Source organism: Aegilops tauschii, chromosome 4, assembly GCF_002575655.3.
Source record: "Aegilops tauschii subsp. strangulata cultivar AL8/78 chromosome 4, Aet v6.0, whole genome shotgun sequence".
In the NCBI taxonomy this organism is placed as follows: Eukaryota; Viridiplantae; Streptophyta; class Magnoliopsida; order Poales; family Poaceae; genus Aegilops; species Aegilops tauschii.
In genome coordinates this window covers 177,903,210-177,930,468 of record NC_053038.3, presented here as the reverse complement: position 1 = coordinate 177,930,468, position 27,259 = coordinate 177,903,210, and positions in this window count along the sequence as shown.

Sequence of the window (27,259 nt, the reverse complement as noted above, 5' to 3'; positions counted from 1 at the left end):
GTTTTTCCCCAAAAAAACATAAGATAATGGGGGAAGGTCATGTTATGGACTCGCCTCCACATGCGACGCCGCGGCACGCCACGTCGTCGCATGCTATGGCTCGTTCCTGGCTCGGCCTCGTCGGCCTCGCGCTAACACAGTAGTGCGCTCGTTTGACAGGTGCAGTGCGGTTATTTTGTTTCCCCCCTCCCACACGCACCCACACACCCAAAGATAGATAATGGGGACAAGCCCGTACAAGGAAGATGTGTCAGTACACCGATGCCCCTCAGTCCGGTGCTGGTTTTCCCCACTAAAAAGATAAGATATTCGGGGCAAGTCATGTCATGGACTCGCCTCCGCATGCGACGCCGCAGCACGCCGCGTCGTCGCCTGCTACAGCTCGTTCCTTGCTCGGAGTCACCTGGAGGGGGGAGGGGGTCCCGACCCCCTCCCCCCTCCGGCTGGGCCTCGCGCTAACGTGGCAGTGCGCTTGTTTGATAGGCGCAGTGCGGTTATTCTGTTTCCCGCCACTCGCACCCACACACCCTAAGATAGATAATGGGGGCAAGTCCATTCAAGGAAGACGTGTTAGTACAACTATGCCCCTCGGTGTTGTGCTAGTTTTTCCCTGAAAAAAATATAAGATAATGGGGGCAAGTCCATACAAGGAAGATGTGTCAGTACAACTATGCCCCTCGATGCGGTGCTGGTTTTTCCCCTAAAAAAGTTAATACAATGGGGGCATGTCTATACAAGGAAGATGTGTCAGTACAACTATGCCCCTCGGTGCGGTGCTGGTTTTTCTCCTAAAAAAGATAAGATAATTGGCGCAAGTCATGTTACGGACTCGCCTCCGCACGCGACGCCTCGCCGGGATGGGGAGGGGGGGTACTGCCGCTACCGGCTCGGCCTCGCGCTAACGCGGCAATGCGCTCGTTTGACAGGCGCAGTGCGGTTATTCTGTCCCCCCCCCCACATGCACCCACACATCCTAAGATAGATAATGGGGGCAAGTCCATACAGGGAAGATGTGTCAGTCCAACTATGCCCCTCGGTGCGGTGCTGGTTTTCCCCTAAAAAAGATAAGATAATGGGGGCAGGACCATGAAGCAAGATGTGTCAGTACAACTATGCCCCTCGTTGCGGTGCCGGTTTTTCCCCTAAAAAGATAAGATAATGGGGGCAAGTCATGTTCGAACTCGCCTCCGCATGCGACCCCGCTGCACGCCGCATCGTCCCTGCTACGGCTCATTCCTTGCTCGGCCTCGGCAGGATGGGGGATGGGGGTCTCGACCCCCCTGCCCCTCCGGCTCGGGCTGCTCGTTTGACAGGCGCAGTGCGGTTATTCTTTTCGCCCCCCCCACACGCACCGTGTCAGTACAAGATGTAAACTACATCAGTTCAAGTAGGGTATTAGAATAATATATATATATATATGTGAGTGTGTGAGTGTGTGGGGGGGGAATCATTTTGCTTACATCAAAGAAATTTACAGATGTCTGTGTTGCTGGTAAACGGTACCGGGTTACTTTAATACGTTGCCAAGAACTTGTTGGTTTTACTAGTTCATGTGTAACTAAATACGTTGCCAAAACTAGTTAGTTTTACTAGTTTGATGTTAGTTTCTTATGGCTCTTGCAACACTTTATTTATGATTGCTAACATTCAAGTTTGCAGGATCCAACTAAACCTCCGTTGGCACAACATGTATGTTTTTAGAAACTTCCTTGTTTACCTGGTTTGCTACTGTAACTTGTTGCTGTAATCTTCTTACCAACTTTATGTTTTCAAGATCCAATTGGAAGTCCAATTGCACGGCAGGTACATTTTCAAAAATATATTTGTGTAACAGGTTTGCTGTTGTAACTTCTTGCTCTATTCAAGTTACTAACTACTCAACTTTTCAGGATCCAAGAGAAACTCCAATGCTACAATAGGTTCCTCTTGCAAAACTTGTTTGTTCAACTGCTTTGCTGCTGCAATCGGTTGCTCTAATCATGTTACTAGCTACTAAACATTTCCGGATCCAAGAGAAACTCCAATGCCACAACAGGTACCTTTTGCAAAACTTGTTTTTGAACTGCTTTGCTGCTGCAACCGGTTACAATGATGTTAATAACTACTTTTCAGCATCCAATCAAAACTCTTTAATTCCTTGTTTGTTTAACTTTTTGTTGTTCTAACTCCCAGTTGAGATGTTTTGCTAACTTCAAATTTTTAGAATCCAATCGGAACTTTAATGGCAAAACAGGTTAGCCCAAGATGAAAGAGTGAGGTCCCCATGGACGTAGTATAATCCCACAATAGTGGCACCGGCGCAATTGTGCATCATGAATTGCCAACTGTTGATGCTCCAGAGGCTAAACTATTGGTAGAAACAGATTCTTCTTATGCACTAAGAGATGAAGTTGACATGTCGAGGAAGCAAACAGCACAATCACAAGCAGTACTCAAGACAACCATTAAATATTTTGTGGATTTCAAACGAAGCAAGTTGAGATTGACCGCATTGTTACGGTCCTGAAGGAAAAAAAAGAAATTAAATTCCCACTTGGTAAATCATAGGTGAAATGTTTTTTCCATCATTGAATAACCTTTGTGTTATTTGTTCATGTAATAGATCAAACCATTTGTTTTAGAGATCATGTAATAATTGTTTTTTGTTTTTTGGTTTGTAATTTTTTTAGCACAAGCCTGTATTACTTGATAAGACTCTGAGACATTTCATTTTGATTGTTGTGCCAGACCTACAAATTTGCCAATCCGGCTGAATGTGCATTCAGCAATAATAGTAGTATAGATGGTCCATAAGTGGCGCGCATCTGAAAGGGCCAAGATGGTGTACTAGCTTCACTAAAAAATGATGCTCTTCTAGCAAGAAAAGTACAGTGGCCTGGCTTATGTTTGCTAGTTGATATTATTGATCCATATACTCTATAAGTGTTGATATGTCTGTTAGTTTTGTACATTATTGGTTGATTGACTTGGTATTCTGAATCTAGAGGCATCGGTTGTGTACATATCTAAATGGGAGTACACATTATGTTGCGTGTGACACTTGAGATGAACATAAGTGGTTTGAAATATTCGAATTCACCTTAAACTAGATTCTAGCTTCGGAATTCGAGCATCGGCAATCATATTCATATATGACAGTAGAATACATCTTTGTTGTGCTTTTGAAGATATATAAAAACACATAGAATGATTTATAAATATTCGTATAAGAATACAAAATGGATTCGAATTTAGTTGCCAGGGTAAACATGGATGCTTATTGACCCAAAATTCGAAAGAAGCGGCAAAACATCCACTCCCACATCGGCTGCCCGAAGCCAGTGTTTGCGAGATGGAAATTACAGTATACCCCTTACACGGACAATCCATCGGCCTGATTTCCACTTCTCTCAATAGGAGTAGGTTAGTAACTTCAATTAGACGTGACACGACCGCCTCTGAGCCCATTCAGACACGGTGGGCGCCGAACATGGGCGGAAAACACATTTGATTCAAACTCGTCCGAAAGACCTCTGTCTCACCCTCCATTTCCCCATTCATACATGGTGGGCAGCAAAACAAACTCGACTCGGCCGAAATCAATGTAGGCGAATATTTATAATAGGGGCAGGTTTGTAACTTCACTCAGACGTGACACAACCACCCTACCTGTCAGACCCGTTCATACATCATGCGCGCCAACCATGGGCGCCAAAACTCCCTCTCCTTGCCTGAAATTGCTCTGGGCAAATATTGGGGAGATGCGAGATTACGGTCCTGTCCCCAACCGACAAGACGTCCAAATTTTAAATGGGGGCTAAGTTCATAACTTTCCCATATTTCGGACAGGCGCGTACCAAAAACATGGTTTATCGTACCTCTCCCTCTATTTTCCCATTCATACACCGCCCGTGCTAAAACACCATCCCCACACCAGCCTCGTTCGTCCGCCACCCCACCATCGCCGTTGTCCTTCACCCCATCCATCACCGCCGTCCTCCACCATGACAAAGCGCCTACCAAGACCGCATCGTCCACTGCTAGATATGGACGCTTCTCATCCACGGCGATGGGCCAGGAGCCTTACATCGCGTCCTCTTGCTTCATCATCGTCGTCCTCCTCCTTTCCTCGGCCGCTCCCATGACCTTCTCGTCCACCGCAATAGGACTTATCCCCCGATGCACCCGTCTACCATCGCAGATCTGCTTCAACGCCACCGACAGCCATCGAACCCCCGATGCCTACACGGCGCCGCAAGAGAGGTGGTACTTCATATCTGTCAACTTTTTGATCTCAACCAGAAAATAGGTCATAAATTGGTTACTGTACTTTCTTTTCAGCTCTTAGAATTTAGTTCTTAGTTCTAGGCAAACAATGGTTCCTAAATAGCATTTCTGCAGTTTGCAGCTTCAAATCTGCCATGGCACAGTCATAATAGGGTTTAATTGATCATGCTTAGCACTACAAAAAAAGACACATCCGTGACATTCTGGGCCGAACGAAAAAAATTCCTGTCATACTTATGACACTTCTGTGACGATAATTGTGACAAAACCCGGTATCATCATCGATGTGGTGGGTTCCTACTTCTATGACAAAAAATCATGACAGAAAATGGGCTTTTCGTCCTGGGCGGGCCGAAGACGCAGCTGCATGACATTCTTTGGGCCGTCCATGACGGAAAACACCATGGTAGAAGCCGGTGGAGGGGTGGTTAAACAGGACCCCGTGGAGAGGGCTGGTTGAATAGTAGCCGGTGGAGGAGCGCGCAGTGGAGGCTGGAAGAACAAGAGCCCATGGATGAACAGTCACAGGTGGAGGCTGGAGGAGGTCGACGGTGGATGAACGGTAGCCCGTGGAGGCTGGAGGAGGTCGACGGTGGAGATGAACAGTACCCCGTGGGGGTTGGAGGAGTCCCGTTTTGCGGTACGCCACACCCCTCCTGATGAACAGGACACCCATTTCGACCGTAACGCTCCAACACAAGTTTGTTTCCTCTGTTTTGCGGTACGCCACACCCCTCCCGATCAACAGGACGCCGTTTCGACCGTTTTGCGGTACGCCAGACCCCTCCCGATGAACAGGATCCCGTTTCGACCGTGGCTGGTCGAACACAAGGCCGTTTCGTTTGTTCTGCAGTATGCCGGTTGCCTCCCCATGAACACGACGACGGCGTAGCTTCTCCGTTCCGACCCAGCCATGTACACGAGCCCTAGTCGTACTTATGCGCGAGTAGGCGTTTGAGACGCCACCCGTATGTACGTATGTGGCCGTATTTTCTTTCCTGCACCCTGGCCGCTGTACATACGTGTACATGCTATGTGTGCGTCTCTACATCGACCAGTATGTACGTACACGTTCGCCACTATAATGACAATGCTACGTACGCTTCGACCAGGTTGGTCCCGACTGTTAGGCACTTCCTTCCGTGCGAAGATGTAGCTAGTGGGTCCCAGCAGTCAGGAGGAGAATCATTTTTTACCCGTAATATGGATGCACTTCCTTGTGTGTGAAAATATAGCATGTGTGTCCCAGCAGTCAGTGGGGGAACATTTTTTTCGTGAAATACGGTGGCCCGTCCGGTGGGTCCCTGCTGTCACGTGGAGGAATCATTATTTTCCATGTAATAAGGAGGCACTTCCTTGCTGTGGCCGTGGACCCAGCTGTCAGCCTCTCCACGTACAGTACTCTTCCGATGGAAGTCGTCCATTGACCACATTGACCACGCCGCGCCGAGAGCACCAAGGCGGTGGATGACGGTGAGGCCTAGGAAGGGGATGACGCGGAGCCGGGGAAGACGCTGCAGTGGATGCCCACGCGGAGAGGAGTACGAGGGTTCCCTGGTTCAGCTGCGGTGTGAGGCTGCCGTCGCCGCAGGGCCTGGCCAGCGGTGGGAGTAGTAGGGGGCGGTGAGTCCTCCGCGGCAGCATAGTCGGCCATGGGAGGCAGGAGCAAGTGGCACGATCGGCGCTGCTTTGGGCGGCTGGAGCAAGAAGACCAGAGGTTGAAGAAGCACTACGGTTGGATGGACATCGTACGGTCCTGGAGCTAGAATTGTTCATATTGACAAAGTTGACAACGCCCTCCGTCCCCGTCAACTTAGTAGGCCCACATGTCAGCCTACCACTATGCCGGGTCCCAGCTAGCAGGGGGAGTATTCATTTTTGTGTGCATAATAAGGAGGCACTTCCTTGCGTGCGAAGATATAGCTGGTGGGTCTGACCTGTCAGCGAGGGGAACGTTTTTTTCGCGAAATACAGAGGCCATTCTGGTGGGTCCCAGATGTCAGGTGGAGGAATCATTATTTTGCACGTAATAAGGAGGCATTTCCTTGTGTGAGGTCGTGGACCCAGCTGTCAGCCTCTCCACGTATAGTCCACGTCCGATGGATGTCGTTCATTGACCATGGCGCGCCGAGAGCACCAGCGCGGTGGACGACGGTGAGGCCTAGGAAGAGAACGACACGGAGCCGGGGAAGACTCGGCAGTGGTTCCCCACGCGGTGGGGAGTACGAGGGTTTACTGGTCCGGCTGCCGTCGCCGGAAAATAACAGGAGGCGTTGGTGAGTAGAGGAATAGCATCGCCACCAATGGAGTAGGGTGGGGCGGTACAGCCTGTGCGGCAGCACAGCCAGCCACGGGAAGTGGGAGCCGGTGCTGGTTTGGGCGGCTGGAGCAATAAGATCAAATATTGAAGAAGCAGCACGGCCGTTGGATTAACATCCAATGGTCACTGCTGCTAGAATCATTTGTGGACTAAGTTCACAAAGCCTTTCTTACACGTCAACCTAGTAGACCCACAAGTCAGCTTCCAAATCTGTCCCAAACAGCATACAGCCCAAAATTTCTAGCCAGATTCAAATTAATTTAAAAACTAAACATACCTTAATTTAAATCCAATGAAATTTTACCCGCACAAAAACAATGAAATTTAAAATCTCAAAATGCGAAAGAAAAAAGTGTTTTGGAACTAATTGCTTGTTTGCTGTATTTTTTCATATTACAGCCCATTTAATATTACATATAGCCCATTTCTTATTACTTATAGCCCATTTTCTGGGAAAAATGCATCCCTCCTCGTCTTGAAATATTTCCGGCCCAGCAGGGCGTAGAAAAACAAGTAGGCCTACATTGGTTATTCCGCAAAAAAAACAAAATAGCTGGGCTAGCCATTTTCAGAAAGAAAAAAACAAACTGGGCTGGTCATGTGCTAGACGGGCCACAGCTCCCGAACAACCCAGTTGATACCCTTCTCCGTCCCGAAAAAACAAAATTACTGCGCGTGCTGCTGGGACCCTACTGTCATCCTCGCCATGTACAGTAATCTCCTTATTCCTCTCAGTTGTTGACCATGTTGACAACACCGGAGGGCGGTGCCGCGGCGAGCAAACCAAGGTGGAGGACGATGGTGAGGCCTCGGACGCGAACGAATAGGAGCCTGGGAAGATGCGAAGAGTTTTAGGGTGCGATGTGGCCACGATGCGTGCGCGGAAGCACAACCAGCCGTAGGAGGCGGGACCAGGCACCCGCCGGTGCTGGTTTGGCTTTGGCGGCTGGAGGAAGAATGTTGGGGGAAACGACACCTACGGGATCAAGAAGAATCCCTTTTGCTATGGTTGGCGAGCACGGGGCTGTGGAAAGAGCGGGATTAGAAGATGAACGCACAGGGATTATCCAGGTTCGGGCCGCAAGTGGTGCGTAATACCCTACTCCTGCTGGTTTATGTTTATCTGGTGTTCTTAGACTAGCTACAAAGCGTGCCGGGTCCAAAAAGTTCGAATCCTCCCTCAGTACGCCGCGGGCCTCCTTTTATAGTCAAAGGGGCTGCCATAGTGGCACACAGGAGGTCGAAAGTTGTACAGTCATCGAGTCTATCTCCTGGCATCGTAGGACAAACGCATTTAATGCACTGCCAACGTGTCCTTCATGCTTTATCAGGGACGCCAAGGAAGCTCGTCCCAGCTGTTGCCGCCTCGCCTGGCTTTGACGCGCGTCCGAGCCGATGAGGCGTGTAGTGCCACGCTGGCTGGCTGGCTGCTGAGTTGGTGCGGTGGCAGAGTCTTCACGAAGATCTGCATGCCACCACGCAGGTGCTTGCTGAGTTGGCCTGGAGGCCGCACGTCGCCACGCAGGTGCCCACCTAGTTGGTGGGCTGGCAGCTGTGTGGAAACGGCGGTGGAGTCTTGGCTGGTGGGGGCTGATAATCCCCGAGTGCAGGGAATCATCATAGCAATTTCCAAAGGTGGAAGTGATAAGTATGGAGTGTCGAACCCACAAGGAGCTAAAGGTAAGATCAATATTCTCTCAAGCCCTATCTGCCACTGATACGACTCTACGTGCACCGAACGTTTGCTTCCAACCAAAAACGAGAAATAAAACTACGTTGTGGGTATGAAGAGGATAACTTTGCATGGTATCGGAGAGCTAAAATATAAAAGTAGGTTTTGTTATCATAAAGTTAGAATATAGTACTAAATATTGTAAATAGCGAGTGTGGAATAATGATGGATCGGTGTGCGGAATTGTCCTAGGCAATTGTTAACAGGACCGATAGTCGTCGCTGCAATTTCATATGAGGGAGAGGCATAAGCTAACATACTTTCTCTACTTGGATCATATGCACTTATGATTGGAACTCTAGCAAGCATCCGCAACTACTAAAGATCATTAAGGTAAAACCCAACCATAGCATTAAAGCATCAAGTCCTCTTTATTCCCATACGCAACAACCCCCTTACTCGGGTTTGTGTTTCAGTCACTCACCAACCCAGTATAAGCGAATCATGAACGTATTGCAACACCCTACAGCGGGAATCCCTCACGCTTGCGCAACACGGAGGGCACCTTAGGATAGCACCAAAGTAAAACATACAACACATACCAATCTAGAGCATCAATCAACCCAAAGACAAAGGATATGTACTCAAAACATCATAGGATGGCAACACATCATTGGATCATAATGTGTGGCATAAAGCACCATGTTCAAGTACGGATTACAGCAGGGTGCGGGAGAGTGGACCGCGTAAAAGAGATGAGGATGGTGATGATGGTGGTGATGTTGATGAAGACGAGCACCACGGTGATGATTCCCCTTCCGATGGCACTGCGGCGCCACCGGAAGAGAGGAGGAGAGGTTCTCCCCCTTGTGCTTCCTCCTCCATGGCCTCCCACCCTAGATGGGGAGAGGTTCTCCCTCCGGTCCTTGGCCTTCATGGAGATGATGCCCCTCCGGGATCCTCATCCATTGCCTCCGGTGATGATGGCCCCCTCTGACAGGGTGCCAAAGAGGGCCTAGATTGATTTCTCCTAGCTACAGAGGCTTGCGGTGGCGGAACTTCCGATCTAGGTTTCTTTCTAGAAGTTTGGGTATATATGAGAGGTGTTGGCATTGATTTCACGTCACGGGGGTTACCAGGCTGTCCACAAGGCAGGGGCGCGCCACAGGGGGGTGGGCGCGCCCCCACCCTCGTGGGCAGCCCGGGACAATTCTGGCCTACTTCCGGTACACCGTGGGCTTCTTCTGGTCCAAAAATGATCTCTGTCAAGTTGCACGTCAATTGGACTCCATTTGGTTTTCCTTATTTACGATACTCTAAAACAAGGAGAAAACAGAAAATAGCACTGGGCTCTAGGTTAATAGGTTAGTCCCAAAAATCAAATAAAAGTGTATAATAAAGCCCATTAAACATCCAAGATAGATAATATAACAGCATGAATACTTCATAAATTATAGATACGTTGGAGACGTATCAGCATCCCCAAGCTTAATTCCTGCTCGTCCTCGAGTAGGTAAATGATAAAAGAAATAATTTATGAAGTGTGAATGCTAGCAGGTGCACTAGTTTGATCAATGATAATTTCAATCACCTTTTCTAGCATCATTATATGTCATAACAGTAGCTCATCTCATAAAAATTTTCATGATCAAGTAACAAGCTATCCACATGTTAAAGTATAGATCGTAAACTTTCTTGAAACCTAACAAACCGTGTTATGAGTCATCAAACAACTACAATTCATCTTATTTTCAGGAAGAGTCTATGCTAGAGCTTTGATTTAGCAAACTCCACATACTCAACTATCATTTAATCTTTCACAATTGCTAACACTCATGCGATATTAATGGGTTCAAAGTTTTAATCGGACACAGAGAAAGATAGGGGCTTATAGATTCGCCTCCCAACCTTTTACCTCAGGGGTAATGTCAACAATAATAGTTCATGATGCCTTACATCCAAATAGATATATATATATATCAGAATCTTTCCAACACAATGTGCTTGCCAAAGGATAAAATATAAAAAGGAAAGGTGAAAATCACCATGACTCTTGCATAAGGATAAGAGGTAAAAGTAAAAGATAGGCCCTTCGCAGAGGGAAGTAGAGGTTGCCATGCGCTTTCGGGATTGGATGTACAAAATCTTAATGCGAAAGAACGTCACTTTATATTGCCACTTGTGATATGGACCTTTATTATGCAGTCCGTCGCTTTTATTTCTTCCACATCACAAGATCATATAATGCTTATTTCCTCCACACTAATCAATCATACATATTTAGAGAGCAATTTTTATTGCTTGTACCGATGACAACTTACTTGAAGGATCTTACTCAATCCATAGGTAGGTATGGTGGACTCTCAAGGCACAACCGGGTTTTAACGGTATTTGGAAGCACAAGTAGTATCTCTACTTTGTGCAAAGAATTTGGCTAGCATGAGGAGGAAAGGCAAGCTCAATGTGTTGGGCGATCCATGACAATATACTTTATTTCAGATATAAGAAAACATAACCCATTACGTTGTCTTCCTTGTCCAACATCAACCTTTTAGCATGTCATATTTTAATGAGTTGTCACAATTACAAAAGATGTCCAAGATAGTATATTTATATGTGAAATCCCTCTTCCTTCAATATTCTTTCATGAATTGTTCAAGTGACCAATTCTACGTTTGCTAACTTTCAATAAGTTTACTACCTATACTTATTATGTGTGAAGTCATTACTCCCCATGTTATAAGCATATGAAACATATATAAATTCAGATTTATGACATTCAATTTATTCAACCATTTACTCATAGGATATACGTGAAGCACATGAGTAAATGACAAACTACTCCAAAAGATATGAGTGAAGAACACTGAGTAGTCAAATAATTAACTAGCCATGGGAGGATTCTTTTTCATTAAATATTTCAGACCAATGATTTTATTCAAACAGCAAGTAAAATTGAAAATACGCTCCAAGCAAAACACATATCATGTGACGAATAAAAATATAGCTCCGAGTAAGGTATACCGATAGTTTTGAAGACGAAAGAGGGGATGCCTTCCGGGGCATCCCCAAGCTTAGGCGCTTGAGTCTTCCTTGAATATTACCTTGGGGTGCCTTGGGCATCCCCAAGCTAAGGGTCTTTCCACTCCTTATTCTCCTCATATCGATATCTCACCCAAAGCTTGAAAACTTCAATCACACAAAACTTAACGAAACTTCGTGAGATAGGTTAGTATGATAAAGAGTAAATTCACTTTGGTACTATCAAAGACAAGGTTCATAATTGTTCTCACACAATGCCTACTGTACCATATCATTTATACAATTTATATTGAGAAATATAAGTCATAGAAACTAGAAAATAAGCAAACTATGCAATGAAAACAGAATCTGTCAGAAACAGAACAGTCTGTAATGGTCTGACCATAAACCATACTTCTGCTAGTCCAAAAATTATTAAATAAATTGGTGGACGTGAGGAATTTGTCTATTAATCTTGTGCAAAAAGAATCAACTCAAAAGCACTCTTCTGTAAAAAATGGCAGCTAATCTCGTGAGCGCAAAGTTTCTGTTTTTTACAGCAAGGTCACATTAACTTTCACCCAAGTCTTCCCAAAGGTCTTACTTGGCACTTTATTGAAACAAAAGATATAAAACATGATTACTACAGTATCTTAATCATGTAAACACACAAAAACAGTAAGGGTAAATATTGGGTTGTCTCCCAACAAGCGCTTTTCTTCAATGCCTTTTAGCTAGGCATGATGATTTCAATGATGCTCACATAAAAGATAGGAATTGAAGCACAAAGAGAGCATCTTGAAGAATATGACTAGCACATTTTAATATAACCTACTTACTATGCCGAGGGATTTTGTGAGCACACAATTTATAATAACAACAATCAACTAGCATAGGAAGGCAAAACTACTATAACTTCTAAACTTTAAGCACTTAGAGGGGAACTTGATATTATTGCAACTCCTACAAGCATATATTCCTCCCTCATAATAATTTTCAGTAGCCTCATGGGTAGCAACTTTGTTCTCATACTCAATTGGAACCTCTTCCGAAATAGTGGAATCATTACTAGCTAAAGTTGACACTCTTCCAAATCCACTTTCATAAATATCACACAAAGATTCAACACCCTCCAAAATAGTGGGATCACTAATTCCTAAAGTTGACACTCTTCCAAACCCATTTTAAATGATAGTATTATTCATACTCCAAAAGATATAAGTGAAGTTCATGGAGCATTCTACAATTAATATAGATTAACCAATATCCAAGCTCAGAATGTATAAGTGAAGCACATGAAGCATTCTATAAAACCATACTCAAAAGATTTAAGTGAAGCACAAAGAGCAATTCTATAAGATCATACTTAAAAGATTTAAGTGAAGAACATGAATCATTCTATAAGTTGATGAACGTCTATCTCATACTAGTATGGTTCTTAAAGGAAAAACAAAAACACAAAAGGCACAAATCATGTGAGCAAAGCAAAAACCGAGGTATACCGATATTTGTTGAAAAAGAAAGATGGGATGCCAACGGGGCATCCCCAAGCTTAGATGCTTGAGTGTCCTTTGAAATATTTACTTGGGGTGCCTTGGGCATCCCCAAGCTTGAACTCTTGCCTCTCTTTATTCTTCTCATATTGATAGCTCCTCGACCTTCGGACACTTCATCCACACAAAACTTTAACAAAAACTTGTGAGATCCGTTAGTGTAATAAAGCACATCACTACCTTTAGGTACTGTAATGAACTCATTATTTATTTATATTGGGGTTAAACCTACTGTATTCCAACTTCTCTATGGTTCATACCGCCCGATACTAGCCATAGATATATCGAAATAAGCAAACAACACACGCAAAACAGAATCTGTTAAAAACAGAACAGTCTGTAGTAATCTGGAAGTTTAGTAAACTTATGTAACTCCTAAAATTATGAAATAAATATGACAATTTGAAATTTTTTTACAGAAGTAATTTTCAAAAAATTTCAGATCCATTTGACTTTCCAGTAAAAAATGTAAATTCACGCACTACAGCCAAAGTTTCTGTTTTTGTTCTGCACATAGTAAACAAGCAATCTAATCATCCTAAAACCAAAGCTTGGCACATTATTTTTATAATACAATGAATATATACAAGGTATTATTATTTACAGAGAAACTTCCATGAAAAATTCTACATTGTTTCCGTGAGCATGAACACAAGTGCTCAAGGTCGACCCTGACTTCTTCAATGCATAACTTTCCAATCACTTCTCTTTTTGAAAATCTTTTTAGGCATGAGAGGCAAGTAAATTTTTTTGTATTTTCATTCTTTTAAATTTTTTTGTATGTTTCACCCACAACTAAACAGAAACAAAAAGGAAAAAACAAAATCTACTTAGTGAAGAAAGCAAACAAGCACACACGAGAATATAAACCCCATGCTATTGCTCCCCGGCAACGGCGCCAGAAAAGAGCTTAATAATCCCCAAGTGCAGGGAATCGTCGTAGCAATTTCCAAAGGTGGAAGTGATAAGTATGGAGTGTCGAACCCACAAGGAGCTAAAGGTAAGATCAATATTCTCTCAAGCCCTATCTGCCACTGATACGACTCTACGTGCACCGAAAGTTTGCTTCCAACTAGAAACGAGAAATAAAGCTACGTTGTGGGTATGAAGAGGATAACTTAGCATGGTATCGGAGAGCTAAAATATAAAAGTAGGTGCTGTTATCATAAAGTTAGAATATATTACTAAATATTATAAATAGTGAGTGTGGAATAATGATGGATCGGTGTGCGGAATTGTCCTAGGCAATTGTTAACAGGACCGATAGTCGTCATTGCAATTTAATATGAGGGAGAGGCATAAGCTAACATACTCTCTCTACTTGGATCATATGCACTTATGACTGGAACTCTAGCAAGGATCCGCAACTACTAAAGATCATTAAGGTAAAACCCAACCATAGCATTAAAGCATCAAGTCCTCTTTATTCCCATACACTACAACCCCCTTACTCGGGTTTTTGTTTCAGTCACTCACCAACCCACTATAAGCGAATCATGAACGTATTGCAACACCCTACAGCAGGAATCCCTCACGCTTGCGCGACACGGAGGGCACCATACGACAGCACCAAATTAAAACATACAACTCATACCAATCTAGATCATCAATCAACCCAAAGACAAAGGATATGTACTCAAAACATCATAGGATGGCAACACATCATTGGATCATAATGTGTGGCATAAAGCACCATGTTCAAGTAGGGATTACAGCAGGGTGCGGGAGAGTGGACCGCGTAAAAGAGATGAGGATGGTGATGATGGTGGTGATGTTGATGAAGACGATCACCGCGGCGGTGATTCCCCTCCCGATGGCACTCCGGCGCCACCGGAAGAGAGGAGGAGAGGTTCTCCCCCTTGTCCTTCCTCCTCCATGGCCTCCCCCCTAGATGGGGAGAGGTTCTCCATCTGGTCCTTGGCCTTCATGGAGATGATGGCTCCTCCGGGATCCTCCTCCTTGGCCTCCGGTGATGATGGCCCCCTCCGGCAGGGTGCCAGATAGGGCCTAGATTGATTTCTCGTGGCTACAGAGGCTTGCGGCGGCGGAAATTCCGATCTAGGTTTATTTCTGGAAGTTTGGGTATATATGAGAGGTGTTGGCGTTGATTTCACGTCAGGGGGGTTTCCGGGCTGTCCACGAGGCAGGGGGCGCACCCCGGGGGGTGGGCGCGCCCCCACCCTCGTGGGCAGCCCGGGACTCTTTTGGCCTACTTCCGGTACTACGTGGGCTTCTTCTGGTCCAAAAATTATCTCCGTCAAGTTGCACGTCAATTGGACTCCGTTTGGTTTTCCTTCTCTGCGATACTCTAAAACAAGGAGAAAATAGAAACTAGCACTGGGCTCTAGGTTAATAGGTTAGTCCAAAAAATCATATAAAAGTGTATAATAAAGCCCATTAAACATCCAAGATAGATAATATAACAGCATGCATACTTCATAAATTATACATACGTTGGAGACGTATCAGGGGCCTGGCCGTGGCCCCACGGATGTCTCTGGCAAGGGTCTTGGCGGGGCCTAGGCAAGGGTCTTGCCGTGGCGTTGTGAGCGTCCCCGGCAAGGGTCTTGCCAGGGGGGTCTCGTGGATATCCTCGGCAAGGATCTTGCCGGGGATCTTCGTCTTCTGATTCTCATCTATTCTTGCATGTTCTTGGTCTTCACAAAGATCTCCATGCCATCACGGAGGCGCCTCCCGAGCTTTGGTTCCAAGGTGGTTGAGGGCGTCGGAACTCTTAGGCTCAAGGGTGGCAGCCCCGTTGGCGTTGGGCAAGTTGCCCCGGCAAGGTTCTTGCTGGGGCTGTGGAGGCCGCCGGGCAAGGGCCTTGCCGTGGGAGTTCACCTTGCCCTTCTTCTCTTCGTGTTTCTGGCTTGGTGAAAGGATTGAGAAGAGGTGTCTACAGGGGGGTGAATAGACTCTAAGCAAGAAAAGTTGCAGTATTTAAATTCTTTGAGTTGAGGTGGAGTTTTAGCACATGTTTAAACTTTCACAATACATATCAAGCAAGCATGACAAGAGTATATGAGCAGCGGAAAGTAAAGCATGCAAATTGCAAGAATGTAAAGAGATGGGATTGGAGTGTACAAACGCAATGTGGACTCGGAGATTTTTTTGTCTGTGCTTCCGATAGGTGGTGCTATCGTACATCCATGCTGATGGAGACCTCAACCCATGAAGGGTAATGGTTGCACGAGTCCACGGAGGGCTCCACCCACGAAGGGTCCACGAAGAAGCAACCTTGTCTATCCCACCATGGTCATCGCCCACGAAGGACTTGCCTCACTAGGGTAGATCTTCACGAAGTAGGCGATCTCCTTGCCCGTACAAACTCCTTGGTTCAACTCCACAATCTTGACGGAGACTCCCAAGTGACACCTAACCAATCTAGGAGACACCACTCTCCAGAAGGTAATAGATGGTGTGTGGATGATGAACTCCTTGCTCTTGTGCTTCAAAATGATAGTCTCCCCAACACTCGACTCTCTCTCATAGGATAGGATTTGGTGGAAAGATGATTTGAGTGGAAAGCAAGTTGGAGAAGGCTAGAGATCAAGATTTATGTGGTTGGAATGGAATATCTTGACCTCAACACATGAGTAGGTGGTTTTCTCTCAGAAAATGTATGCTGGAAGTGTAGGCATGTTCTGATGGCTCTCCTCACGAATGAAGAGTGGGTGGAGGGGTATATATAGCCTCCACACAAAATCTAACTGTTACACACAAATCACCAAACTCGATGGGACCGAATCAGAAAACTCGGTCACATTGATTCAGGTCATAATGTGAATGTTAGGCATTTCGGGGGGACCGACATGCTCAACTCGGTGGGACTGATGTGCTAGGGTTAGGGTAAAACCTCATCTCGGTTTGACCGATTACACAAACTCGGTGGGACCGATTTTGGTAAAGAGCTAACTACAGAGATGGTCAAGCAAACTCGGTGAGACCGATTACAAATCTCAGTGGGACCGAAATAAATGCAACAGGCACCAGAGAGTTTGCAAGCCCATCTCGGTGAGACCGGGATCCCATCAGTTAGACCGAATTGATTAGGGTTGGTGGCAGTGGCTATGTCAAATGAACTCGGTGGTGCTGGATAGAATATTTCGGCGGGGCCAAGTTTGACTTTTGGTTTGGGACATATGTGGATGTGAGAAAGTGGTTGAGGGTTTTGGAGCATATCGCTAAGCATTTTGAGCGAAAATCCATTAAGCAACACCTCACCCTCTTTTAATAGTATCGGCTTTTCCTATGGACTCAATGTGATCTTGGATCACTAATAGTAAAATGTAGAGTCTTGAGCTTTTGAGCTTGAGCCAATCCTTTGTCTTTAGCACCTTGAAGGGGTTCCACATCCTCTTGTCCACGCCACTCCATCTGTTGAACTTGTCTAAAATACACTAGATGAAGACATTAGTCCAACAAGAGATATGTTGACATTAATTACCAAAACGACCACGGGAGCACTTGTGCTTTCAATCTCCCCCTTTTTGGTAATTGATGACAACATACATCAAAGCTTTAGGTAAAGATAAAGAGAATTGCAAGTAAAGCTTTGGAAAGACATGTAACACGCATAGGCTCCCCCTACATGTATGCACTCATGTCAATATGCATAGTAAGAGCATGTGAATGCATAAGCATGACAGAGCAAGCAATGAGTTACATGTATCTTGGCTATATGCATCAGAGCAAATGATATGAATATATGAAGTGTAACTTCATGCTCATGATTCCTTCTTGCAAACAATATGTACAACAGCAAGAGGTCTTCATGCACATGAGTGTGATGCATATACTTACCTTGTGGTCTTGAGCTGGCTGAGGAACAGATGAACCTGAGTAAACAAGGTTAGATAACACAGATATATCTGCTAGACAGAGCAAACAAGAAGACCCACAAGAGTACCAAGACTAGGATGACATGTAGATAGTGAGTACTAGGTACTCTATTTGATATAGGCATGTCCCCAAAGATAAAAAGATATGCAATGAATTCAAGGATGTCCTTCCCTTGCAGTCTTTCTCCCCCTAAATCTTATATTGGATAATGGAAGAACATAGGGAAACAAGATCAGAGCAAAACAGATCAGATCACAGAAGCATAACACAAACATGTCTTTCCCCTCTTAAAGACATGTGACTTCTCTCCATTTGAACACCAAGCATCTGGGGCCTTTGATGTGATTAATACTCTCTCCCTTTTCTCTCTCTCCCCCTTTTGAAGAGAATAAGCTTTGATGTGGTCTCTCTCTCCCCCTTTGACATCAATTTCCAAGAAGGGATCTTCTAGAGTGTGAGTAAAAATAGGTTTGGTCCTTGAGTCACGGAGCAAAGCAGCATATAAATTGTGATGTTGGAAGAGGACAAGAATCATTGAGTGGAGCTGGAACAAAAGTGCAGGACCAAGTGGCAAATTGTCTTTTCTACAATGCAATCGGTGACACCGAGTTGTTTTCTTCGGTTGCACCGAACGTGTTCGGTTGGACTGAAAGTGACAAACCGGTAGGACCGAGTTCAACACAGAAAAAGAGCAATAGTCACCTCAGCTCACTAGGCAAATAAGATCTCACAAAGATTTGCAAGGAATTTACTGAAGGATTTGCAATGAATTTGATGCAAGAAATGCAGAACAAAAGCAGAGAAAGGAAAATCTAAATGAATTTTTTTTGTTTTAAAAAGAAGGGGAAATGCAAGGAACAAATGCAAGAACTCAGAAACACTAGAGAACTTCATCTAGAATTGGGCGGTGACAAAGTCACGTATGTTAGAGTATATTGATTGAGGAGTCAAGTGAGAACTCTTGATCATAAGACTCAAAATGGGGTTACCATTTTTCGTTTAAGCATATTGATGTACTCGCATCTTGTTGAGCTGCTTTGACCCATGGCTTGGGTAAAGTTTCTCTAGGATGGAATAGAATCCCTTGGGTGGTGGTGTTGATCCTGATCATGTAGTTGAACATGTGTGGGTTGCTCAAGGTTGATTTAGCTCATCAAGAATTGAGAGCACCACTTGTATTTGAGTTCATCTACCTACATGGGTTAGTCTTGCAAGAAAGAGCACTTGTGTATCCAACATGAGAATCATGAAATTTGATAGCAAATGAAATTTGATATATGGTATTTGTCAAGATGATATGTTGAAGGGTTTCATGCTTCCTTGTCTTCAACCACCACAGTGTAGGGACTTGGTGATGTAGAGGTTGCTCAAGATGTGAGTGAGTTGCAATCCCATGAATTTAGATTAATCCAAGTACCTACAAGGGTTAGATAGCATGCAAGGGTACAAATGTATCCAAGATATATGATAACCATCATAAGAGAAAAAGTCAAGGACTAGTCATAGGCTCATGCCTTGCATGTATCCAAATGGAGTTCCTACTCCAAGTTTGAAGCATCAATGATGTTCAATTCACCTCTCAAGCGACAAAAGACTTTCTCATCAAGCGGTTTGGTGAATATATCCGCCAACTGCTTATCGGTACGAACATGCTTAAGATCAATGTCTCCTTTAGCAACATGACCTCGAATGAAATGATGAAGAACTTCAATATGCTTAGTTCGAGAATGTTGCACCGGATTGTGAGCAATATTAATAGCACTCTCATTGTCACAAAGCAATGGAACACGTTTCACATTGGTCCCATAATCTTTGAGAGTTTGGGTCATCCAAAGTAACTGAGCACACCATGAACCGGCGGCAATGTATTCCGCTTCGGCGGTGGATAAGGATACTGAGTTTTGTTTCTTGGAGGACCAAGACACAAGAGATCTACCAAGAAATTGACAAGTACCCGAAGTGTGTCGGATTTCGGTTTCCGGCAAACCCTTGAGGTTTGAACACTGGGGTGTGCACGAAGATCTCTCTCTCCCTAGATCTCTCTCGCCACGATCGCAAGGCCTAGCTCGACGAACCCAAAGAACGAGAGACACAAGAGTTTATACTGGTTAAGGCCACCGATGTGGCGTAGTACCCTACTCTAGTGTGGTGTGGTGGATTGCCTCTTGGGCTGAGGATGAACAGTTACAAGGGAAGAACAGCCTCCTGAGGAGAGGCACTCTTGTGCTTGGTGGACTTGTGTGTGGCTATGGATGGAATGGCTCCGATCCAAGATCCGATGATATGCCTCCTATGGTGGTGGCTAGTCCTATTTATAGAGGCCCTGGTCCTCTCCCCAAATGCTGAGCGGGAAGGGATCCAACAATGGCCAAATTCGAAGGGAGACAACTAGTACAAGTTATCCTGACTAAAGGTGGTCTTCGCCTACCAAAGGCTCTGGCGGTGATGCCTCTTGGGCTCCACGGTGACCTCCGTCCTGCCGTCCTGCTGGTCTTGGTCTTGTTGCACCGATATGGAAACCTTTGCCTCATGCCTCGGGACTCCTCGCTTGCGCTTGCCTCTTTAGCACCAAAGAGGAAACAAGGACACTACGCGCGCTGGTGCCCGCCTGGCGCTTGCCTGGCACCGGTTGTCATGGCTTGCATCACCGGAACCTCGCGAAGTGCTCCTTGCCTTGATCTCTCCGCCCCTCGCGAGCCGGCCTGGTCAGGCCGCACCCGAGGAGGTCTTGCGTCATCCGCCCCGCGAGGCTTGGCCTCTCGCGAGGGTCTTGAGTGTTTGCTGGTGAAGATGGGTCGTAGAAGGCCGCTGGTGGAGCCACGCCGTGGGCCGCAGGAAGGCAAGTCTGGTGACCCCCATTCCCAGGACGCTGACAGTAGTCCCCGGCCCCAAGGCGCGCTCGGACTTGGCTTCGAGGCGAAGCCAAAGGGCAAGTGCAGAGCGTCGCGGGCCCCAACAGCCTGCGGCCCCGCTTGACGCGTGGTGATTGATTGGACGTGGGCCTCTCCGCTTTGCCACGCTGCCTCGGCAACTGCCCGACTTGATGAGTCCCTGCTGCATGCAGAGAAAAATCATCATTACCTGTGATCGTGGGGATCGCCGGTTGGCCTTCTCCCGCTATAAATGAGGAGGGGGCGGAGCCCCCGTCGCTCATCTCTTCCTGCTCTGCTCGCTTCTTCTTCCTTGCTTCATTGCTAGTAGCGACTCCCATGGCGCCTACGAAGAGGTTCTCGCCCGCAGAGAAGGGGAAGGCCCGCCAGGAGGGGCCCGGCTCTCCGCCGCCCAAGAGGGGGAACGGCCGTCCCCGCAATCACACCGCGACCCCCGCCGTGGCCCCTCGCGGCCGCGACGGCGCCTCTTCGCGCGGTGGGAATCGCCCAGGTCGTGGCAGCCCCATCAATGAAGGGAGGCGCGCCATGGTCGCACGGCCTCCCCGGCCATGCTTCCAGTCGGCGGAGGTGCTGCCGGTGTTCGTCGTGTGGTCGGAGAACCCGGCTGGCACCTGGCTTCAGCTCCCACGCCTCTTCACCGGCGAGCTGCCGGCCACTAGTCTAGGTGGGCTCTAGCTGCAGGCGGATGGCTGCTACAGCAAGGCTTCATGGGTCACGGTCGAGGTCTCTGTCACGGGCAACGCAACCCTGGCTCGCAGCTGGCAGACGTCTGCCCGCGCGCGCGGCCTCGGCAGGCGGTGCACCCTCCACTTCAAGTACGACGGCATTGCGACCCTCTACGTGAGGGTGTTCGGAGAAGGCGGCCGCGGCGTCGGGTGCTTCCCCAAGAACAACAACGGCGGCGAGGTGCTTGGCCTTGACGACAGTCGACATGAGGGTGAGGATGGTCTTGCCTTCGGCACTGGCCGCTGCTCGCCCAGCTACGGCGATTCTCCCTCCGGCGACAGCTCCAGCAGCGGCGGCTACGACTAGCCGCCGTGCCCGCTTCGAGGGTGGCAGCGGGTCGTCTCGTTGCCGCGCCCCAGTGAAGCGCAAGGAGGGGTCCGGCTGAGCTCAGGAGAGCTCCATGGGTCCATCCTCGCGAGCTGCTGCAGGGCACACGCCACTTTTGTTTCATTCTTTCTTTTCTTCCTGCATTAAGAGAGGGACAAGTATGGGGCCCCGTAGGGGCGTGCAACGAACCATGGTTTCCAAGTTGCTATGCTATGTTTATTGTTCCTGTGTCGCGTTGCAGCATCAACATTTTATGTAGGCGCGTAGAAATAACTTAGCTTGACACGCTCGAAGTAGTTTTCGCCTCGTGAGGCGCGCATTTCCCTGTACCTGGCGAGGCCTCCTTGGCCTGGGAGGCGTCTAGGAACTGCAAAAATTCATTAGGATACTCTTATTCTTCCGAGCCCTGGTCGCAGGCGCCGCTGGCCGCGATCCAGCACTTCGCATCGTGGTACCCGAGGGGCACGGATTGAGAGAAGTGCGCCAGCTTACGAGCTCGAACGAGGGTGCCTCGCGAAAAACAGGAAAACGCTCACGAGGGCACCTGTCCAGCCCCCTCGCCAGGCATGCGAGAGAGAGTACAGGTCAAAACAAGGAACCGAAGGCAGAAACGAAGGCAAAAGGCGATGGAACCAAGTCGGCAAGGAACACCAGAAAGCAAATTTTCATTAAAGAGGGGCAAGCCAACTACGGAAAGCAAATGAAAAGCCTTGTCCGGCACCTAGTCTAGTCTTCTTGTCTTCTCACCAGCGCGGAGCTAAGTGCTGCCACTAGGACGTGGGAGGGAGCCCCTGAGGCCCGAGGGCGACACTCCTGAGACTCCGGGGCATGTACAGCCCCACTCATTATTACGTGAGAGTGTCACGAGCGGAGACCTTCACAGGCACTGGGCCTTGCTTCACAGGCGCCGGGCCTTTCTTCATGGGTAGAACTTCTGGAGGTGCTGGATGTTCCAGGCGTTATGGATAGGGACCCCGTCCTGCGTCTCCAGGCGCACGACGCCAGGCCTGGAGACGTGGGCGACCCTAAGCGGGCGCTCCCACATGGGCGAGAGATTGTGCAACACTTCCCTGGAGAGCACCCGCCTTAGGATGAGGTCGCCCACCTCGGGCGTCCTGTAGCGGACGCTGTGATAGTGATACCGCCGCAGCACCTGCTGGTATCTTGCCGCCCAGAGCGTGGCTTCACAGCGGCGTTCCTCCCCCAGCACGAGGTCCATCCCCCGCGGAGCGATGCTTGACCTCGTGAGGGAGAACGACTTCTGCTTCGTAGACGAGGAAGAACGGGGTCTCGCCTGTTGGCTTGGTGGCGGTTGTGCGGATGGACCACAGCAAAGACTGGAGCTCATCGTGCCAGCCCCTGCCGCAGGCCTCGAGCTTCTTCTTGAAGGCCCGGGTCTTCAGGCCTCTCAGGACCTCCGCGTTGGCGCGTTCGGCTTGACCATTGCTCCTGGGGTGTGCCACCAAAGCGTAGCAGATCTGCGTTCCAAGGATAGAACAATATGTCTTGAAGAGATTGCTAGTGAACCGCGAGCCGTTATCGGTGATGATGCAGTTGGGGACCCCAAACCGGCTCACGAGACCCTTGATAAACTTGACCGCGGATCCGGCCGGGATGGTGCAGATGGCTTCTACCTCCGCCCACTTGGTTAACTTGTCGATGGCGATGTAGAGCTAGCGCTAGCCCCCAGGCGCTCGAGGGAACGGGCCCAAGATATCCAACCCCCAGACTGCGAATGGCCACGAAAGTGGGATGGTCTGGAGGCCCTGAGCTGGCTGATGGATCAGCTTGGCGTGGAATTCACACGCCTCACAGGACTTCACCAGCTCAGTCGCGTCGTTGAGCGTCGTAGGCCAGTAGAACCTGCTGCGGAACGCCTTGCCGACGAGGGTTCGTGACGAGGAGTGGTGCCCGCAGTCCCCGTCGTGTATATTAGCTAGCAGCTCTTTCCCTGCTCCCTGGAGATACAACGCATGGAAACGTCATTCGGCCGCTTCCTGTATAACTCACCATCCTGGATGCAGTACGCCATGGCCTGTCGGGCCACGCACTCCGCATCCTCCTCCTTCTCCGGTAGCGTCCCTTGGTCCAGCACCCCTCCTTGGCAGGTATTCCTTGAACTCCTTGGTCCAGCACCCCTCCTGAGGCTCGAGCGCTAAGAGTAGGCGCGCTCCCGAGGTCGGGCCACAGACCAAGGCTCCTGAGGCAGGTGGTTGGGGGAGCTCCTCCCGAGGCAGCACCGGCCTTGAAAGTGGTGGTGTTGCCGATGGCTTGAAGAGCCGCTCCTTGAAGACGCCAGGCTCTTGGGGTAGCCGCTTGGATGCTCTCTTGGCGATGTCGTCGGCCTCCTTGTTGGTGCCACGGGGCACGTGCTGCAATTCCAGGCCCAAGAACTGCTTTTCCATTTTGCGTACCTCCGTGAGGTATGCCTCCATGTGCTCGTCCCTCGGCTCGTATACCTTGTTGGAGAAGTTGACGAGAAGCTGCGAGTCGCCCTTGATGGTGAGGCGCTTCACCCCCAGGTCCACTACAACCTTAAGGCCATCTATGCGGCCTTCGTACTCCGCTATGTTATTGGAGATCTTCTCACCCTGCTCGAAGAAGAGCTGCACGGCATAGTAGAGCTTGTCCTGAGTAGGCAAGATGAGCACTGCTCCAGCCCCCACGTCCTGGCGCGCAAATGCGCCATCGAAATACATAACCCAGCCGTCTGGCGCTTCACTTCCTGGCGAGAGGGACCGATCCTCGCATGCTTCAAGCTTCGGGGCCTCCGTCCATTCTGCCACGAAGTCGGTGAGCGCGGCTCCCTTAATGACTCTGGTTGTGCTGAACTCCAGCTGGAATGCCTGCAGCTCGATATTCCACTCGGTGACTCTTCCAGCAGCGTTGGGGCTCCTGAGTACCCTCTCCAGTGGGTCGGTAGAGACGACCTTGATTGGGTGACCTTGAAAGTAGTGCCGTAGCTTATGCGAGGCCACCAAGAGCGCGAGCAAGAGCTTCTGAGGCATGGGGTACCGTGCCCTTGCATCCCGTAGTACCATGCTAATGAAATACACTGGGTGCTCGACGATGGCTGGCGCGTCGACGGGACCCGCCTCTGTCGGAGGTTGGGGCGCCTCCTGAGGCTATGGGACCTCCGAAGCGTTGTCACCCATTGGGGCCTTGGCAGGACTAAGGTCGCCATTCTGCTGAGCTGGGTCATCCGCTGGCGTTGCTGCAGCCCCCGCGGTGTCCTTCGGGTCTTGCGTCGCGCCGGCTGGGGGCGCGGTTCGGCGCGACGTGTGCTTGGCCTGGCGCTCTTCCCAAACCGCCACCAGAGCTGCACTGGCTGAGTAAGCAGTGGCAGTGAGGTCAAGCACCAGGGGCTCGAGAGGGTGGGGTGCCGCCATCACCGGAGGGCTGGTGAGATATCTCTTGAGGTCTTGAAACGCTTGGTCAGCCTCCGGGGTCCACTCAAATGGAACCTTCTTCTTCATCAGCTTGAAGAATGGTAGGGCACGCTCTTCCAGCTTGGAGATGAAGCACCCCAACGAAGTCACGCAGCCGGCAAGCTTCTACATCTCCTTGAGGGTTTGTGGTGGGCTCATGTCTTCTATTGCCTTGACCTTCTCCGAGTTGGCCTCGATTCCCCTGTAGGACACGAGGAAACCTAGCAGCTTGCCGGAAGGGACTCCAAACACGCATTTCTCCGGGTTGAGCCGCAGGTCCACCTGGCGCAGGCTCGCGAATGTGTCCTCCAGGTCCTGAATTAAAGTCCTCGCCTCCCAAGACTTTACCACAATGTCGTCGATGTAGGCTTCAGCGTTCCTCCCGAGCTGCTGGCCCTAGGCGATGTGTATCAGCCATTGGAAGGTCGTGCCCGCGTTGCGCAGCCCGAATGGCATGCAAGTGTAGCAGTACACTGCGCACGGCGTCAGGAAGGCCGTCTTCTCCACATCCTCTACTGCCATCTTGATCTGGTGATAGCTAGAAAATGCATCCAGGAAGCACAGCAGGTTGTACTCGGCGGTTGTCAGGACCCCGATTCCATGTCACATCGATCTAGCCGGTAACACCTCATATCACTTTGTGGCCTCACGCACGGTATTCCCACGGGTGTCGCCTTACCATGGCCCGGGACAGTTTGCGCCTTTTGGCTCACGTATATGATAGTGTCGCTAGCATCCATATGACAGAGAACCCGGGCCGACATGATTGGTCGTCCCAAAGTGGCACTAACTTATCAGGACAGGCATACATGAATCAACATCGAGCATGTCGGTTAGCAGCGTGTGAATCCGAGCTGTAGCACTGGGCTAACATGACTCTGGTGAACCGGGCTGTAGCAGCCTAGGCAGGACTCCGGATGTAACCGCGTGACATTTCCCCGAAGGGACGGACACAGGAACAAAGTGAATCACATGCCGGCCAGTCAAGTGTTCTGGAGCAGTAGTGCTGGGCTAGCAGGACTCCGGTAAACTGGGCTGTAGCGGACTGCTATGGCTCCTGGAAGCAAGAGACTACATTTCCCCATAAGAGAGGCTACCAAGGATAAACAACTAGGTTGTCGGATCCCACACATACCAAGCATTTCAATCATACACACAATATGCTCGATATGTGTAAATACAACATGGCATCACAACATAACTGTACGACTCAAGTATTTATTCATTAGGCTCCGAGGAGCCAAGTATTACAAACATGGGTCTCATGACCCCAAAATACAGAGCATACAAGCAACAAGCACATGCGGAAGCTTAACTTGTCTGAGTATAGACAACTACAAATGAAGAAGGCTGAGAAGCCTGACTATCTACAAGACCCTGCCGAGGGCACAAGATCGTAGCTGAGGTAACAAGCTAAACGTCGAAGTCCACGCGGAACTACTAGCGAGACTGACGTCTCTCTGCAAAAACATAAAATAGGAAAACATGAGTACAAATGTACCCAGGAAGACTTACATCAGAACTAACTACAAATGCATCGGTATCAATAAAGGGGGGTGGTGGAGTTTGACTGCAGCAAGCCAGCTTTGACTCGGTGGCTATCCTGAACTACGACTGCAAGTAACTCTTTTGAGGTGGCGCACATGAGTCCACATATTCACCATATCAATACACCACTATGGATCCGCTCCCATCTCCCTACGAGAAGGCCATCCATAGCACTCACGCTTATCTTGCGAGTTTTAGACTATCCACTTTCACTTGTCTATGAACTGTACAGGCAACCCAGAAGTCCTTTACCGTAGACATGGCTATTCGAATAGATGATGTTAACCCTGCAGGGGTGTACTTCTTCACACACGCTCTCACCACTTATCGCCGTTTACACGACATGTACTTGGCAACCTTCAAGCGGAAGCCCAGCGAGGGTGTCGGCCACGGCCTACCTAAACACTCAAGTCTCTAGTCCAGGTTTATCGCCTATTCAGGTTCCATCCTGAGGGAGTCCGGCCGAGGTTTCCACATACGGCCCCGAACGATGTGTACAGGGTTCCGCGACACCAAACGGGCGCCCGGTATACCCGGCCACGTGCCTACCGCATCACAGCCCACCCCTCAGGTCAGCGCTGCGCACGGCCTCCAGCATACTACAAACACCAGAAACTACTTGCAACTCCTGGACAGAGGACATGGGTCGTTAAGAAGCCGAGAGA